Source organism: Carlito syrichta, unplaced genomic scaffold (assembly GCF_000164805.1).
Source record: "Carlito syrichta isolate Samal-C Ts95f unplaced genomic scaffold, Tarsius_syrichta-2.0.1 Scaffold123567, whole genome shotgun sequence".
NCBI lineage: Eukaryota > Metazoa > Chordata > Mammalia > Primates > Tarsiidae > Carlito > Carlito syrichta.
In genome coordinates, this window is record NW_007067663.1 from 38187 (window position 1) to 45817 (window position 7631).

A 7631-nucleotide genomic window follows, 5' to 3' on the forward strand; every position below is an offset into this window, starting at 1 on the left:
TTACAGGAAAGTCAATATTTGCTGGCTACCATTTGTATACATAACTGGGATATGGAAGAAATAGCACTGGGGAAGTTGTGTTCACTCCATCTGTATTATAAAACTTCTATAATCATAAAAGGTATAGGTGGAAGAACTTTATTTTTTTCACACTTTCCCCCCCTTGTGTAATACAGGACAACATCCTCCATACAAAACATTCCAATAACACAGAGCAGCCGTCAACCTGATCTCCTTCTTCCTGATGCTTCTCTGAGAGTTGTGTTTCATGAATCTCATCCCAGACTTTTCTCTGAGTTTCTATACATCTCCATGTATGCAGAGAGAAGTATGATTTTTTATGTCCTTATAGGAATAGTGTCTTACTTTGACACTGATAATCTCACTTGTCCTCACTTACATGCAGACCTTAACAATTTGTTCTCTTTTTTTTTTTTGAGTGGGAGTCTCACTCTGCTGCCCAGGCTGGAATGCAGTGGCATGCTCATAGCCACGACAGCTTCAACCTGCTGGGCTCAGGCGATCCTTCTGCCTCAGTCTTCCAAGTAACTTGGGCCATAGGCACACGCAACCATGTCTAGCTACTTTTTGACTTATTATAGAGATGCAGTCTCACCAAGTTGCCCAGGCTGGACTCAAACCCCTGGACTTAGGCAATCCTCTTGCCTCTACTTCCCAGTGTGCTGGGATTACAGGTGTGAGCCACCATGCTGGCTTGTTCTTATTCTTATTAGTTGGCATATAATAATTCAATAAATGAACAGTTCACAGTTTAACCTCTGTGAATGTAGGTTCTTAAGCTATTATGCTATTACCAACCGTACGGTAACAAAAATCTCTATACACATCAAAGCTCCTCTTGGCCTTCTGATAGCTTTCTCCCTGTGTTTATTCTCATCTCTTCTGAATCATCATTTTCATCCTCTCTGATAGATCATTTTCATCAACTTTTAAACAGAGTATCAACAAACTTCATTTCAAAAACAAAGCAAGATGAGTGTGGTGACTTATGCCTATAATTCCAGCACTTTGGGAGGGCGAGGTGAGGTTTATCTGTATTAATTCATGTAGTTTTAAAAAATAAATTATACTAAAATCAATGATGCTATAATTTATTGATAAGAAACATCACACATATAAAGTATACATTTTGGGCTGGGCTTGGTGGTTCAGCCTGTAATCCCAGTGCTTTGGGAGACCGAGGTGAGTGGATTGCCTGAGTCTGAGAATCTGAGACCCGCCTGGGCAACTTGGTGAGACCTCATCTCTACAATAAATCAAAAATTAGCTGGGCGTGGTAGCATGTGCCTATGGTTCCAGTTATTTGGAAGGCTGAGGCAGAAGGATCACCAGAGCCCATCACGTTGAGGCTGTGGTGGCCGGGAGCGGCCATGCACTTCAGCCTGAGTGACAGAGTGAGACTCCAACTCAAAAAAAAAAAATAAAGCATACATTTTGATGAGTGTTGACCCATGTGCATCAGCACCATCAAGGCACACATATTTCCATCACCTTTGTAAGATCCCTGTGTCCTTTCTAGTCCATTGCCCTTGCCCCAGCTCCCTGTAACAATTGATCTGATTAGACTTTTTTCTAGAAGTGCATAAAACTGGGATCACACAGTGTGTTGTGTTTTGTATCTGGTTTCTTTGACTCAGCATAATACAGTCATGCTTCACATAAGGACTTTCTATATCACACCAACGCATGTACGGCAGTGGTCGTCTAAGTAAACTAAGATTAACTTATTATTGAAAGAAAAATTTTTTCAGTAGGAGTCTCAGTCTGTCACCCAGGCTGGAGGGAAGTGGTTTACTCATGGCCACCGCAGCCTTGACCTGCTGGGCTCAGGGGATCCTTCCTCCTTAGCCTTCCAAGTAGCTGCAACTATAGGCACACACCACCACTCCCGGCTAATTTTTTTATTTATTGTAGAGATGGGATCTCATCAAGTTGCCCATGCTGGTCTTGAACCCGTGTGCTCAGACAATCCTCTCGCCTTGGCCTCCCAAAGCGCTGGAATAGTAGGCATGAACCACCACACCCAGCCAGAAAGAAATTTTTTGTAATTTAGTGTAGCCTAAATATACAGTGTGTATAAAGTCTACAGTAGTGTTCAGCAATGTTCTTGACCTTTACATTTACACATCACTGACTCCCCCAGAGCAACTTCCAATCCTGCAGGCTTCATTCATGGAAAGTGCCCTGGACAGATGTTCCCTTTTTGCTCATCTTTCACTCCATATGTCTACTGTACCTTTTCTATGTTTAGATACACAAATACTTATAATTGTGTTACACTTGCCTATAGTATTTGACACAGTAACATGCTCTACTAATGTGGATGCCTTGGAGCAACAGCAACACAATGCAGCCTAGGTATGTAGTAGGCTCTACCATCCATGCTTGTATAAGTACATGTTATGTGTGATATTCACACAATGATGAAATCACTTAGAGACACATTTCTCAGAATATATCTCCCTTGATAAGCAACACAAGACTACTTTTACAAATAATCTTGTTGTGTGTATGGGGAGTTCCTTTCTTGTTATTATTGTGTGGTATTCCATTGTATGGACAAACATATAATGGCTTATCTATTTTTGTTTGTCTTTGTTATCTATTTACTTACTGGGAAATAGTTTGGCTGCTTCTATTTTGTGATTTATGAAAAAAGTTGCTGTGAGCATTATGTACAAATCTTTGTGTGGACACGTCACTTTATTTCTCCTTGCTAAATAACTAGGATTGGGATTAGTGGGTCAAACAAGAAGCTTACGTTTCTCTTTATAAGAAACTACATTTTCCTGATAACTAATGATGCTGAATATCTTTTCATGTGCTTTTTTGATATTTGCATAACTTCTTTTGTAAAGTATCTCTTTGAGCCTTTTGATCATTTCTTTTGTTATTATTATTGAGTTGCAAGAATATTTAAAATAAATATTCTGGATACAAATATTTGTTAGTCATATGTATTGTGAATATTTTCTCCCAGTGTGTCCTTGTCTTTTTCTTCCTTAATGATATGTTTAGAAGGTCATAAAGTGTAAATTTTAATAAATTCTAATTTTTCCATTTTCTCTTATATTGTGTACTTTTTTTACATTATAGTTGAAATCTTTTTAAAAAAATTTTTGATTTTAAAATTGTGGGGTATAATTCAGGGTTAGATATACAAATAGTCATTGTGCAGGTACCCTTGTTGATGAGGTGTGTCCCCCTTTCCCAGACAGATATCGACTACTGTCAATCCCACCTCTCCGTCCCCCACTTCCACCCCCAGTTTCCCACTGCCATCATTCCTTTTCTTATAATATTACAGTAGTTGTTCAAGATCCACTTATGAGTGAGAACATGTGATACTCAGATCTTTATTTTTGTGAAAGATCACTCAGTATTATAATCTCTAATTCCATCTAGGAAATTGAAAATCTTTATTCCAAGGTTGCAAAGATTCTATCCTAAATTTTCTTCAAGTAGTTTTCTATTTTTAACTTTTACATAATCCATTTCAAGTTAACTTTCTTGCATGGGGTGAGGCAAATTTTCTTTTTTCTTTTTTGAATTGGAGTTTCTTCTCACTCTGTTGCCCAGGCTGGAGTGCAGTGGCATGCTCATGGCCACCACATCCTTGACCTGCTGAGCTCAGGTAATCCTTGTGCCTCAGCCTTCCAAGTAGCTGGAATTAGAAGCACACACCACCATGCCCGGCTACTTTTTTATTTTATTTATTGTAGAGGTGAGTTCTTGCCAAGTTGCCAGACTGGTCTCAAACCCATGGGCTCAGACAATCCTCTCACCTCGGTCTTTCAAAATGCAGGGATTACAGGTGTGAGCAACAGTGCCCAGCCTTTTTAAAAAAATTATTTTGGTTGGAGTTTTACTCTGTCACCCAGGATGGAGTGCAGTGGCACGTTCCTGGCCACCGCAATCTTGACCTTCTGGGCTCAGGAGGTCCCTCCTCTACAGTCTTCAAAGTAGCCGCCATGCCCAGCTAATTTTTTTTTTATTGTACAGACGAGGTTTCGCCAAGTTGCTCAGGCTGATTTGAACCCCTGAGCTCAAACAATCCTATCCTCTTGCCTCGGCCTCCCAAAGTGCTGGGATTACAGGCTTGAGCCACCGCACCTGACATAAGGCATATTTTGATATTTGTTTTGTTTTTGTGTAGATATCCAGCCATTCCCACATTGTTTGTTGAAAAGACTCTTCTTTCTCCCGTTGAATTACATTGGCACTTTATCCAAAATGACTACATAGATATGGATCTATTTTTGGATTGTCTATTTTGTTCCTGATAGGACATAACTTGGAGTTAATATATCCAATGAGCAGCCATTTTACCATTGCCTAGATCTGTCACGATTTTATAGCAGTTCACTTTAATTTATCTTCTAAGGACAGAACTGGTTTCTCGAAGGTAGCTATCGATACTTGTTTTACAATCCCCTCCCCAGTTTGTCTTGTACTAATTAACTTTTCTATTTCAAATATTTGCCTCCAACCAATAGAACAACGTTGACCTAATCAGCCCTTTGTGATATGACACAGACTTCATCACCATTGCAGCAATCGTGTGACTAACTCACACATCTGCCTGCCATCCATCACCTGATGTCATTTTCTGTGTACCTGCACTCCATGATGACAGGGCCAATCACCTTGATGAACTTCCCCCATTAAAGGGAAAGTTTAAAAGGATTCTACTCTGAGAGGCTGGTGTTCATTGCTTTACCAAAGTCTGGTGTGCCACTGCCATGCTTCCTGAGCTAAAAATTTCCAGCTAAAATTTTTTTAGGGCAATGAAACAAGTAATCAGAAGGGGTGACAACCAAAAGAGGGAAAAGAAACAATTTGAAAACTGGCAATTAAAGAATCTTAATGAAAACTATAAGATCTGCTTCTCTCTGTGTGTCTGTATGTCAATGTTATGTGTATGTGGTATTTTTATACTAAAATATATAACAGAGCTCTGATTAATTAGTTTAAAGAAAAAGTAAGTGCTTATATCAAATATATTATCAGAAAAATAGAACCTAAGCCTATGTCCTTTAGTTCATATGACTTAGGAAAATCTTTGCTAAATAAGACCAATTTAATATTGTTGGTTTCAAAAAACTTTGTGTAATCTGATTGGCAAAATACCCAGATATTTAAATTTAGGGTTCTTGTTTAGGTGGTCACTGCCTAACATTCACATATTGTAAAAATGGTAAATAGGAAAATAACTTGAGGTGATGATTGGTTTTGTTCAATGTCTTATAAAATCTTCATGAATAGTTCAAACATATTTGTTAAAAATGAGTAAATTAGGCAAATGTAATGGAAGAAAAAAATTTTTTATAATCAGTCTCACTTTGTTGCACAGGCAGGAGTGCAGTGGCACACTGCTCATAACCACCATGGCCTTGATCTTCTGGGCTCAGGCGATCCTTCCACCTCAACCTTCCAAGTAACTGGAACTACAGGTACATGCCATCAAGCCCGGCTAACTTTTTGGTGATTTATTGTAGAGATGAGATCTTGGCAAGTTGCCCAGGCTGGTCTTGAGTCCATGAGCTCAGGCAATTCTTTCACCTCAGCCTCCCAAAGTGCTCAGATTACTGGTGTGAACCACTGCACCTGACTGACTCAACTTCCTATGACACTGAGTTGAGTAACGAGGCTCATCTTCCCCAGTGTCCTGGGTGTTGACCATTACATGGTCAGAACAACCTTGAGATTAGGGAAAATTGTCGCCTTCCATTTGAGGTCATTTCCTTCCACTTCTCACTACCATTCCCCAGGACTGACTGCTTATGTCTCCTCAGGTGCCTAAAGAACCCCTTGGAGACCCTGGCAATAACTAGCTGCCTGCTGTCTGAGTCAGACCTGAGGCTTCTGTCCCAGTGCCCGAGCATCAGTCAGTTGGAGGTCCTGGACCTCAGTGGTGTCAGACTGACCCACTTCAGTCCCGAGTCCTTCCACGTTCTGAGAGAGAAGACAACTGTCACTGTCCAGATCCTGGACTTAGATGAATGTGGATCACAGACTCCCAACACAACGCCATTCTGCCAGCCCTGAGTTAATGCCCTCAGCTCACCACCTTCAGCTTTTGTGGAAATCTCATCTCCATGGCCACCCTAGCCAGCCTGCTGCACTACACTGTCAGGATGAGCATGTTAAGCCTGGAGCTATCCAGTGTCTCTCTGGAGACTTGTGGTGCCCTGGGTGTGGTTCACCACTGGAGATTTGCCCAGCTTCGAGATGAGCTGATGGAGACACTGAGGGACTTAGGAATTCCATAAGGTCTTGTTCTGTACCATTCCTTCCCCTCATTGTGGCAACAGTGTATTCTATAACCTGGAACCCTGTCAGTACTGCTGTTGACTGCCTGCCTTGTTGGGTGCACATCTCAAAAGCATTCTTCAGGGCCCTTGGAAAACATCTAAGGCATAGGTAATGTGAGCATAAGACCCATTCTTTCAGATGCTTGCTCAGTGTGGATGGGAAACAGAAAGGTGATGCAGCAGTGGGCAGGCCTAGAAGGGAAATGACCTTGAGAGCAAATGGCACCTTTGGGGATATGTTTCCTGTAGAGTCAGAAATAGGCATCTGAAATTCTAGAGTGAGATTTGTACTTGAGAAGCACATGAGGAGTTACCCCTGCATGGATCACTATAAGGAAATGGTCATTAATAAAAAGGACCTCAGTGTAAATTCTCTGGTCTTTTAACCTGTTTGAACCTGCATGATCTTTTAAACTGTTTGAACAATTTCTACCTCAGTAATTTCCAGTTTCTGATAAGAAGAAAAGAAGACTGAGCTGTCTGTCATTAATGATGCTTGTCTCTCAGAAGTTAAGGTGTCAAAATGACATTCAATTATTTGGATCAATTTTCTTTCATTTCTTGCTTCTATCTGGGCATTTGTTTTCTGCAGCTATCCAGTGTCTTAATACACACTATGTGGACACATGGGGCCTGGAAAATTCGAAGTGAGTAAGCATGAGCCACTGGAGTAAAGCCCTTTCAAGGGCTTTCAGTGAAAGCCAGATGCTGAGACCCTTTTCTGTCCTATTAAGTGGATCCAGAAGTATTAGTTCCTGGTCACTATCTGTGCTGGGAAAGGGCTTCACTGCAATGGGTATGGCCTCATGCCCTGGGAGAGGACATCCACACTGTAAGGGGACGACCCAAAAACCCCTAGAATTTATTTATGGAACATTGTGTATTTATTCTTACATGTTTAAGCTTTGATCACTTTCAAAATACTTCACATTTGATGCAATGCACCTATCACTTTTTCTCCTGGTCAGAAGAGTTTTTGAATTCATCAATTTGGATGCCCTTTAGTGATCCTGCCATTTTTTTCTTTCACCTCTTCTACATCAACAAAACATTTCCCTTTGATGACTTTTTTTTGTCTAAAGAAAAAAGAAGTCACTGGGTTTGAGATCAGGTGAATATGGGGGGTATGGGGGTCATTCTGATTTTTAACAAAAACTGCTGAACACTCAGCACAATGTTTGTAGGTGTTATCATAGATGGAAGGACCAGTCACCTCTTTGCCACAGCTCAGGACATTTCTATTGTAAATGGTGACAAAACCTTCTCAAAACTTCCACATAAAAACTTTGGTTGACC

The 7631-nt window shown here is 40.6% G+C and overlaps 1 pseudogene; it reads left to right on the forward strand.

Moving 5' to 3' along the window:
- Positions 1-6375, forward strand: part of LOC110594678 — a 29856-nt pseudogene extending 23481 nt beyond the window's left edge.
- Positions 6376-7631: the final 1256 nt, after the last annotated feature.